The following is a 12,286-nucleotide window of genomic DNA, read 5'->3' on the forward strand; positions in this document are numbered from 1 at the left end:
TGCTTATTATCAAAATGTTGAGGCTTAACAGACACGTCAATTCCTCGCGTTTGGTTCAAATGAGAGTTACTGACCAGATGAAATTACCATCTTCACACATATTCAAAACTATATTCGCCAACCAACAGATTCTGATGAGAAATTGAACTCCTGATTCTACGTTCTGGGATTGACCTGTCACACTTCTATTCTATCTCCTCAACTCTCACTCAGTCGCGTTCTTTCTCGCCCAAAAACTTCTTACATGTGTCGAAGTGTCATTTTAATGCCTTATTGAAATTATGTCTATTGTAATTATTGAAATTAACATTGACTCTATAACTGAGTTTCATATTTTCATTTGTACCATCAGCAATTAAACTTGCAATGTTTCATTCATGCGTTAGATTATTATAGCCAGAGCGTAGTTTACTAGTTAAGGTAATTTATACCTCCAACAATATCATCTCTTTATAACCCATTTTTGCATGCAAGTTTATCCATAACAGAACCTATACACTAACAGTTTGCAGTTGGTCAAGCGTAGCGGGAGATAAACACTGCCATTATTTGCTTGACCATCACTTGATAATCATGATTTACAATAAATAGTTTACATATATATTGCAGTCTGCCGGTCTTTAATGAACCCTGAGAGCACTTTTGGTAACACATTCCTTCTACTGTAATGTATTAAATGAAGAATTTCCATTAATATATATATATATTTCCCGTTTTAACCAACTAAATAATATCCAAAAGCAGCTGGTGTGATTTACAGAAGCGATACATCATTGAATTTAATTTAACCTTTCTGCTAAAGTCTTTCTGAAATAAATAGTAATCATTATATATTTTGTTCATGATGCACCTGTTTATGAGTTTTCATTTGTATTCGATAGATTATGCGTCCTAGTTGTTTTTTCTGGTTCAAAGAATTTGAATATATAATGTTTCAATCAAACCGAAAGACGTCACAAAAATATAGACCGAGTATACATGCAGCAAAACATTTTAGTATTACAGTTCGGGACTGCCTTGGAACGGACATCGAAACGTGAGTATACGGGGTACCACTAGAGTTTTGGTTCGCAACCTTCGCAACCTTATATTTATCAAATAGATACTTCTATGCTTTGACTTGGAAACAAAGTGTCTCATCTGTATGACGGGTTTTCAAACTTGATCTATGGCAATCAATCTTATCAAATCATTAATGAAGATCAGGGGTAAACTGCACCTGCAATATGGCTCAGAATCAGTATATTGGATACGAAATGGCCCGAAATGTAATTAGTTCGTTCATGACCATAAAATATTACTAATAAAATCATATTTAGGTTTAAGCAGGATTGCTTCATACTTAAACAAGCTAGAATGATCACAAGCTAAGTGTTGTGTACACTGGACGGTCGTCAGACATCCAATTATTCTAATAGTAATACCTTACCTATGCTCTTAGGTGAGCTAACAAAATATGATAAGCTTAAACATAAACTACTTAAGAGACACTTTTAGAGATTAAAACCCGCATGGTTTATATATCAAATCAATGTTCAAAAACGACATATGTATTTTCAGTGTTACATATATATAGTTGCGTGCTACGAAAACTTTTGTTGAACTGCCAAAATTATTCAGTGGTAGCCATAGTCACCACCTAACTTGATTATGAGGACTGGAATGTTCCGCAGTGTTGTATAAAACTCCTCCTAAAATAGCGTAGTTTGTATGATAGCGGATAGGAGAGATAACATTTAACAAGAACGCTGCAGAGCTCGTCTGTTCCATCACCACTGCCATGTGACAGCGCCTTGTGCAACGTTTTCTACCGGAAGTAGTTTTGTAAACATTGGAAAGCCTTGAAGCTTGAAAATTTTCACACATATAAGTGAATATATACATTTTCATGGTCTACCATTGCTGGTATTGTGACCTATTTATGTGAGTGATTGATTTAACTCAAATTTGCAATTTCGCATTGATATTAAACATTATTTTGAGTTTCATCTTTTGTCAGTGATAGTGACCTTCACCTTTCGACAGATCTCAATGTGTCATTTAACATTTTTTTTCAACATCTTGGAATACATTTAAATGAAAATATCTACAATGACAATTTAATAAGCAGTTATTACATTTTTCCAGTGAATCTACATACATTTTATTATAGTTTTATAAATAATTTTGACTTTGATTGTTAAATAAGTAAATTTATTGTGATTTTTCATTAAATGATTTATTGTAACACTGTTTTATGATTTGTTTGTGTATTTGTTTTCTAAATTGAGATTATGTTTGTGTAGGCTGGTCGTGCGGTTCCTTGTCTGTCACTGTCTTGGTTGCACAATCATTATGAAGCTTCACATTGGTAACGGGCATTTGCATGAAACGGTGAAATATACTGGTGAGCACTTAAACATTTACTAACATCTGGTAATCATTTCATATTGATTAAATAATCCTTACATCCCAACCGTGTGTCGTGGTTACAAAAATCCCTCTGGTCAATACTTATATTGTTAATAAGTTATTATTTACTATTTAATTAGTTCTTACTGATATTTGTGGTAGTATAAGAGCTTCTGTATAATTTAGTGTTCAAAATCCAATAGATATAGAGAGTTGTATATTGTATTTTCATATTAATAAATTCCTGTGAAGGATGATGTTCCTACGATGAACACATTTTATTTAATCGGTCTGTAGTTTTATTTGTGTTTTTTTCCATTTTGATTAAAGAAAAAAGTACACAGTTTTCTCATCAATGTAAGTGATCTTCAAATAATTTTATTTCGAGTGCACTTACATTGTGTTTGTTAGTTTCAGCTTATTACTGTTAGTTGATTTGCATTTTTGCTGTTAATTTGACATTTGAGATGACGTTGAATAGATAAGTATTGTGTATTGCAAATTTAAAACAAGAGATGTTTGTCAAACAGTATGCCCCCCCTGCGCGCCATGTTGTCAGGATTATATGGACAATTGAATGAAATATGCATAGACCAAAATGACAGCTGATTTGTCACCGACATTGGATGCCGTTGAGGCAGCTTTAAGATTATGACCATTCAAAGTGTGAGGATAGTGTGTGTTTTGACCATGACCATTGACTCTATGACCTCAAAATCCATAGGAGTCATCAGCTGGTCACCAAAAATCTAAATATCAAGTTTGAGGGCCATGGGTGCAGGCATTGGCAAGTTATCACATAGACAAGCATTTTTCGTTCAAGGTCACTGTGACATTGACCTTTGACCGGATAACCACTAAAATCATAAGGGGTCATCAACAGATCAGACGCAACGCCAAGTCAAGTGGGGGCATGGGTGCAGTCATTGTCGGGTTATCACTCGAAACATTTTTGCATTCAAGGTCACTGAGAACTTGACCTTTGACCCGATGACTCCTGAGGGTCAATTACTGGCCCAACTGTCATGTCAAGTTTTATGATCATAGGCTCAGGCATTGTTGAGATATCACTGGGAGAAGATTTGTTAACTTTTTTGTGTTAAAGATTACTGTGACCTTGATCTTGGCCTAATGACCCCAAAAGTCAAGAGGGGTCATCTACTGGTCAGGCCTAACCTTCATGTCAAGTTTGATGACCATAGGTCCAGGAATTGTCGAGTTTGCTTTCAAGGTCACTGTGATCTTGACCTTTGACCCCTAAAATCAATATGGGTCATCTACTGGCCAGGCAAAACATCCAAGTCAAGTTTGAGGACCATGGGTGTAGGCATTGTTGAGTTATCACTCCGACAACCTTTCACCATTCAAGGTCACTGGGTCCTTGACCTTGGTCCAATGGTCCTTAAATCAATAGAGGTCATCTACTTGTCAGGCCCAACCTCCAAGTCAAGTTTGAGGGCCTTGGAAGCTGGCATTGTCAGGTTATCATTCGAACAACCTTTTACCATTCAAGGTCACTGTAACCTCGACCTTTGGCCCGATGACACCCCAAAACAACAGGGTCATCTAAAAGTCAGGCCCAACCTTCAAGTCAAGTTTGAGGGCCGTGGGGGCAGGCATTGTCGAGTTATCACATGGATAACCTTTAGTCTGGCATTGACCATTTGCCCGATGACTTCGAAAAACAATAGGGGTCAACTACTGGTCAGGCCCTACCTCCAAGTCAAGTTTGAGGGCCATGGGTGCAGGCATTGTCGATTTATCAGTCGGACAGCCTTTTACCATTCAAGGTCACTTTTGCCCGACGACCCCCCAAAACAATAGGGGTCATCTACTAGTCAGGCCCAATTTTCATATCAAGTTTGATGACCATAGGTCTAGGCATTGTTGAGTTATCACGCGGACAAGCTTTAAATATATTTTACAATAAAGGTCACTGTGACCTTGACCTTTGACCAGATGAGCCCATGTCAAGTTTGATGACCATACGTCCAGGAGTCGTTGATTTATCACTCGAAGAAGCTTTGGTCTACCGACGGACCGACCGACCGACCGACCGACATGTGCAAAGCAATATACCCCTCTTCTTCGAAGTGGGGTATACTAAAGTGAAAAAACATTGTTTTTGAAGTTTGGTTTCTTTGTTCTTGCATTTGTATTTTCAGGGACCTACTATAGGTTTTTTTCAAATATTATTTATACCGGTGTTTATGAGTTTCTTTTTCAGAATAATTTGTCCATTTTTGATTTTGTGCTTTGTTATTCGTATTTTTGATTTTCACAATCATAGCTGATTTCACGGATGATGCACGTGAGCTCTCTGGTTTGCGTAATATTGAGTAATCTTATTATGCTGAGCCACTTCGGAAGTCTGGTAGATACACTGTTTTGGCTGCTAGCACACCAGCTGTTTCGAATACTAAGAACATTATTTATCCACACTCACACCTGTTAGGAAAGCCAGGGCTGCTCAATATATCAAACCTAAACATGTCCATCGACTTCGCTCTTTTACATGACAGCTTTGGAGCCCTATGACCCATGATCGTAAGCTTGATGATTTAAGGTCTTCTGCTGAGGAAATTTAAAACCCAGTTAAGATTACCCCGGTGTCTTCTAGTTATGCAGCTGGATTCCAGACTGATGTTGCTAGAGTGAGTATTGTTTTACGTGTGGATAGCCAAGCTGCTACTTTTGTCCCAGTTTCTTCGGTTAAGATGCCTAAACTTCCAGAGTTTCAGGTTAGGCAGTTGCTGGTGGTGTTGAGTTTGATGTGTGGAAATATGACCTGAAGTGTCTATTTACAAGTCAGGTTTACCCTGCCCACATTATACTAGAAGCAATTCGACGGAGTTTGAAGGGCAGGGCTAGAACAGTGTAGTTGCATCGAGGTGAGCTGGCCTCACTTGATAATATATTGATTAAGTTGGAAGGCATTTATGGTAATGTTCACTCTACAGAGAAGTTGGGGGAGCAGTTTTACAGCGGGGTCAACGAGAGTGTTACTGATTTAAGTATTCCTTTGGAATAGCTACTCAGTACCTCCAACTTACAGCTGGATTCTCACATCGTGAAAGACATGCTTCGTAATCGGCTATAGTTAGGACTTTGTAGTTCAGAGTTGCGTTATGTATCACGTTACAAATTTGAGACTTTTTCAGACTTTAATACATTGCGTAAGGAGTTGCCAGTCAGTCATTGAACAGGAACTAGGATCAGTTGCATCTGGTCAGCAAGCTGAGAATGAGCAGCTTACTGATATTGTAGGTCAACATATGAATGTTGTTGAATACGAGATGATTCAGCAGTTACAGGATTCGAGTAAGCAGAGGAAGCAGCGTAACACTAGGATGGGGAAGCTGGAAGAGTTGTCTAAACAGCCAGGTCAAGGTAGAGGTGGTCCTAGATTAGGTTAAAATTCCAGTAATAGTTTTAATACGCCGGGTGATTTAAACAAGAAAGTGCACAAATCAACCGGAAGTCAATGGTAGGTGACCTTCTTCTCGCGCGATTGCTCCCCTTGTAAGTCAATCTAGTGAAAATATATTCTGGTAAATGGTGTGTCTTATTGTGCTTTCTTGGATTCTCATTCAATGGTACCTACTATAAGTCAACATTTATTTAACTATCTTGAAATATGTTCAGCTTTGCAGAGTTTGTCTGATTTTACCCTGGATATAACTGGAGTTGCTGGTTCTAAGGAGTCATATTTGGATTATGCGTTATTGGATATTAACATTCCATCACATGTTATAGACCCTGTGACCGTTCCAGTTTTGATTATTTCAGTACTCTTTAAGTACCCTAGTGGTTTTTGGAACAAATGTGATAAATAATGTGAAGTCAGCTGCTGCTGATTGTAGTCACATGCCTCTCTGTGGAAACACGTCTTGTCGACTCATGCTGAGGCGCATGTTATATCAGGTAGGTCGCTGAGTCTGAGGCCTGTTGTTGTTAGTCCATTTGAGACCCGTTTACTTACTGGAGCTGTGAGAGATGATGATTGTATGACAGTTGGTGTAACAGAGACGGACGGGCACTCCACTTATTTGAATGTTTGCCATCGGCTACTTAGAGTTAAGTCCGTTAGTTCATTTCGCAGGATTCCGGTCCGTATTTGCAACATGTCTTTACGGTCCATTCCACTTCTGCCGAAGTCTCTGCTGTGTCCTTTGCAAGATGTTGATGTAGTTCGACAGTTTGATCCTTTTGAGGGAAAGTAGGACAAGTCACTGAATTCTGAGAAGTAAGGTGTTTGTGTCCCTACTGATACACATTCTCAGGGAGATCAGATTATAGCCAAGAACTTTCTTTCTGATTGGGAGCATCTGTTTTTGTCTGGTTTTACAGATCTGGTGTGTAATTCTTTGGTCGAACATGAGATAGACTTGACAGATTCCACTCCTCCTTTTAAGGAACCATGTAAGAGGAATCCACCGAGAATGTTTGAGGAGGTTCGTGAACACATGAAGGAGATGCTGGAGGCTGGCGTTATACGTGCATCTTCATTTTCATCCATCGTAGTCATAGTTTGCAAGAATAAAAACTCACAGGTTTTGCATGCATTGACTTCCGGCGTTTAAATTCAAGGACTGTGAAGGTCGCTTACGCTCACCACAGGATCGACGAAACCATTTATTCTTTGACTGGTTCTAACTATTTCAGCAAACTTGATCTCCACAGTTGGTATTGACATTGTGCCAAGAAGGAGTCTGATAAGCCTAAGACGGCATTTTCTGTATTTCCTGAGATTTAACGAGTGGCTTTTGGTTTTACTAACGCCCAAGCAACATTCAAGAGGCTCATGGAGCGCTATATGGGTGTGCTGCATCTTAAAAAATGTCTGATATATCTAGGCGACATTAACATTATCAGCGATACCTTGGAAACCCAAGGGCAGTAGATGTGAGTTTCTCTAGCGGCAAGTGAAGTATTTGGGACACGTCTGGTATTGGCAATGTGCCATGAAGAAGTCTGATAAGCCTAAAACGGCATTTTCTGTATGTCCTGAGATTTTACGAGTGCCAAATTGGCTTTCGGTGTAACTAACGCCCTGGCCACTTTCAACAGGCTCATGGAGCTCTGTATGGGTGAGCGGCATCTTTAAGAATATCTGATATATCTACACGACATTATCATTTTCAGCGATACCTTGAAAACCCAATGGCAGTTAGTGTGAGGTTTTCCAGCGGCAGGTGATTTATTTGGGGCAAGTCTTTAGTGAGTCCGGTGTGGAGACTGACCCGGACAAGATTGGTGCTCTCAGACAGTGGAAAGTTCCGACGAACATTAAGGAGCTGCGAAGTTTTCTTGTGTTCGCTAGCTATAACAGGCGTTTTATCCGTAACTTTGCCCAAACTACCTGAATGAGCTGTTGGTAGATGGTCCTTCTAAGCAGAAGAGATCCAGACGTCCTGTCCCATGGGGTAGGGGCGAGAGACAGCAACATGCAATTGATTATATCATTGAAAAACAAGTTATGATCCAGTGAAGGCATATGCTGATTTCTCGAAACAGTTTATTTTTAATTATGATTCTAGTTGAGACGGGCGGGGAGCTGTTTTATACCAGAAGGTGGATGAAGTCGAGCGTGTCGTCGCGTACGCCTCGCGTGGTTTGAGACAGAGTGAGCGCAACTACACCGCGAATAAGCTCGATTGTTTGTGCCTTAAGTGGGCAGTGGTAAACAAGTTTTATGATTACCTTCTTATAAACCAGTTTGAGGTTTGTATGGATAATAATCCATTAATGTACCCCTTTAGCACGGCAAAACTCGATGCTCTTTCACATGGATGGTTAGCTGCTTTGTGTGCCTTCCATCAAGTTTTCCATCAAGTACCAAACCGGTAATGATAATAATGTTGCGGATGCTTTGGCCAGGCCATCAGGTTTTGGCACGACGTCTGATGCTGAGCAGGAGTGTGTTATGTTTCGAGACGCCATCAAGGCTATTGTTCAGTCACATATTGTGGCTTTGAAAGAATTACCTCTCTTTGAGTGTGTGTCGTTTGACCAGAATGTGATTGCTGACGCAGATATAGGTTCACCATTGTCATCTGTGAACCGGAAAGACGAGCAGTTCATTGATCAAGTTATCAACTGGGTTGTTCAGATACTACATGAAGGTCATCGGCTTACACGTCTGCAAATTTCATTGGAAGAAGAGCCTATGAGACACTTATTTCGTGAATGGCCGCATTTGTTTTTACATGAAGGTTTGTTGTAAAGACGTGGTCTTGTAAGTGGTCATCATGCTGAGCAGTCGGTAGCTCCTGTTGCATTCCATTAACTGATTTTTATTGGGTTACATGAAGAGGTGGGACATCCGGGTAGAGAACGGACATCTTCATTGGTACGGTCTAGGATCTTTTGGCCCAACATTAATAGTTATGTCGAGAGCAGAGTGCATTGACATTCTAACTATTGACATGTGTAATGGCGGGTATAAAAAGGTTCTCATTATTACGGACCACTTAACGCGCTACGTTCAGGCGATTCCCAACCGAAACGAGACTGCGATTACTACTGTAAGGGCATTGTTGGACAAGTAAATCTGTCATTATGGCTTTCCAAGTCGATTGCACAGCGACCAGTGTTGTAAATTTGAAGGTCATGGCATTGGTTAGCTATGTAAGTTTGCTCACGTGGAAAAGAGTCTTACCATCCTCTACCATCTCTAAGACAACGACATGGCAGAAAGGTTCAAGCAGACGCTGATGAACATGATTGGAACGTTGGCAGAGGAGGAAAAGAATAATTGGAAGGCATTCATACCTATGTTGGTGCACGCATACAACGCAACGCGTCACGAGAGGACGGGCTTAACGCCACACTTCTTACATCCTCGATTGGCCATTCCCTTTTTCCGGGTACGGAAGGAGTTTTGCATGGGTCCTGTTAAAACACTCCATAGGAATTTGTTGCTGCCTTTTTTAGGTTTCCTGATGTCTTGACTCGACAGGTTAGAGAGATAGAATGGTATCCTAATGTGCACCGGTGGCCACCGCGCCGCGAGCTTCAGCATCGTTAGAATCTGATTTCGTTGATAATATACATGCAGTTAGACCTGCAAAATGTGGAAGGGGTGCCTGCAGATCCTAAAGATAGATATGTTATTCCGCAGCGGCGACGTTAGACGAGGGTGCGTCAGAGAACAAGATAGATGGATAAGGATTTGGTTGTTTGATGTGGGTTCTTTTTTTCAGATTAATTGAGCTGTTATCATAAACTGGAGATATTTTTTCTTAACGTTATTTTACTATGTGTGCCATTGCCAAAAGGAATGCAAAACATGCTATTAGAAAATAAATAACATATGATGTGTTTTAAAGTTGTTATTTATGATTATGTAATCCTTACCGATTAAATGCTATGTTTTCTACTGAAGCATAATTTGTAGGATGTACCACTTATTTGCTATTTTTTTGGACAATCTCCAAGTCAATACTAATTCATAAGTACATATTACTATGTTTACTGTTGTAAAATTAGGGCCCTAATCGGTTTTCTTTTCATATATAATGTCAAAAGTTACATATAGTTTCGACAATTGTAGTGTTCTCACAAAAACGTAGTACCTGTATTTCACGTTAATGTATTGAGTTGAGCTAGATTGTTTTGCACTGTCGAGACGACATTTTCTCTAAGAGAGGGGATAACGCAGGGGTATTTGTCTATGTACTTGTCATTGTTATTGTCTTTTCATGTGTCTAATCTCAAAACTAATCCTTTGCTTTCAATTCAGTCTGCTGTTCGTAATCATACTTTCCTTTTCTTAATCATACTTTCACTTTCATTTTCACTTACTTACGTACAAAACCTTAACTTTAACCCCTTACATTTGCACAAGGTATCCGCGCACTCGTTACTAGAAATCTGAACAGTTCAGACGTGTTTTGTTTTCATCCAGAAACGTATTCTTTGCGTGGCTTTCATTCAGTTACACTCATTTATATTCAATTTTAAGTTTGTACAATGTCATATATTATGTATTTGTACCGAGGCATTCGTTAATAGAAATCTGAACAGTACAAACGTGTTTTGTTGTCTTCCAAAAACTTGCGTGGCTTTATTCAGCACGCCTGAGTGTGAACCCTTGTACCCCGAGTACTTCGATATAGAAATATTGAACACCTATATGATTTTAAAAGGCACATATTTTATGAACATCTAGATTAATATGGAAGTGTATCTGGTAGGTAATTTTGCATAACAAATATGCGAGACGTTCGTATTGGGCCAGAATATATATGCTATAATAATTAACATGCGTTACAGCTCTAGTCTTTAACACAATTATATCAACGAACCCTTATTCTGATTCTGCAGCGAAAAAAAAAGAGTTTAAAGTCATTCAATTTTCTATTTTCTCTTTGTAAACAAACAATCGTTCAGTTTATATATCCAATAACATTTTGTTATTGCATCTAGAAAAATAGGTTAAAAGACGAGAGGAGATTACACGTCTGGCCTACGGGTAGGCATCGTAACATTGCAGTAAATGTGATATAAACTTACTAACCCGGTCAAAACATTCTTGAACACACTAAAATACTCAAAGAATCCACCAATTTGTTCCACAATGAACATGTCTTTCACTTAATCTTCCGCAAAATGAATAGGTGAGCTGAGTTTCAACATTGTTTGGTATCCCGTTACAAAGTCGATCAAATTTCTGAATAGTTTTATACAATGTGTGCTCTACCTGCATAAGTTTATTCTTTATACTTAGGTTGTTTACAACTAGCATGGTTATCCCATATTTTGAAAGAAATAAATACCCTCAATAAGTGATAATATTGCAATTTGGCACCATTATTTAGTACATGAACAACTGCATCACCGTATGTTACGGTTATTGTTGCAATATATAGTTAATAAATACTAGTATTATATGAGCCAATAATTTAATCGTATTTTACCAATGTATTCTTTATAAAATAGTTTCAAAAATGATTTGATTTATATTTATAAACTAAGAAATTGCTTCGAACTTTCCAACCAATTATGTTTTGTGCACTTGTTATATGAACTATAGTACATAAATTATGAATAAGCTTTCGCTCCATTAACACCTAGGGAATCGGATCGGTCACTGATTATCACACCTTACTTTTGGTAGCCATATCGGTTAATCATTATCAACACTTGCATAACTTTGTCGTGTCATAATTAGTGTTATTGGAATGATCACACCCTTGCTTTTGTTGGCCCTATTGCTCAGTGATGACTAGTCCATATAAACAGCCGCTTCAGAGTCTTTGACGATTTTTGTTTTGGCGACGCTACGCGTCCATATCCCACTTGTTGTTTTCCTTGCCAAGAATGACAGATCCCGGCGCTAAGTATATTGAGCGGAAAGATAACGGAAACCTGCTAGATAGATAAAAAATGGCGATGCTTTGTTGATAGATTGATCTGAATTTGTGTTTCATAAAACATTAAAGTGAAATAAGAGAAAGATATTGGCTAAAAATAATTTATGTGTAACTTTTGTGTTTTCTTAACAATGCAGTGTTGAATATTGTGGAGTCAAGTTGAAGAACATGTTTTACATTGCTTTGAATCAGTCGACTTGTGGCGTTAAGGGAACAAAATGAATATCCAAATGTTAAAAAAGTTCCCTATACGCGCATTATTCTGGCTAAGGGATGACCACTCCTTTCTTCCTTTTGCTGTATCGATTTCAGGCGACTTTATTTATCCCGAATGATCTGTACCAGTCAGAGATGATCAACCCTTACTAAATGTGGCCGTATAAGTCAGGGATAATCAAAGTAATATCACCATTAGGTGGTCCTTCCCGTTCGGGATAATCACCCCTAACTCAATACATATGCAAAAAAAAGCTACAGAAACATGCTCAGTGGCAACAAGTTTAAACATACACCCGGTT

The 12,286-nt window shown here is 38.7% G+C and overlaps 1 protein-coding gene across 4 annotated transcripts in view; it reads right to left on the minus strand.

The window, feature by feature from the left end:
• Window positions 1–11,050, minus strand: part of LOC128236580 (uncharacterized) — a 32,642-nt gene extending 21,592 nt beyond the window's left edge. For 3 of the 4 annotated variants that reach the window (XR_008261385.1, XM_052951533.1, XM_052951544.1), the window contains exon 1: window positions 10,913–11,048. The gene's annotated coding sequence lies outside the window, so the exon portion shown is untranslated. Of the gene's footprint in view, window positions 1–10,912 lie in introns of all 4 variants that reach the window. The other variant, XR_008261386.1, reaches the window with a different exon arrangement.
• Window positions 11,051–12,286: the final 1,236 nt, after the last annotated feature.

Source organism: Mya arenaria, chromosome 1 (assembly GCF_026914265.1).
Source record: "Mya arenaria isolate MELC-2E11 chromosome 1, ASM2691426v1".
Taxonomy (NCBI): domain Eukaryota; kingdom Metazoa; phylum Mollusca; class Bivalvia; order Myida; family Myidae; genus Mya; species Mya arenaria.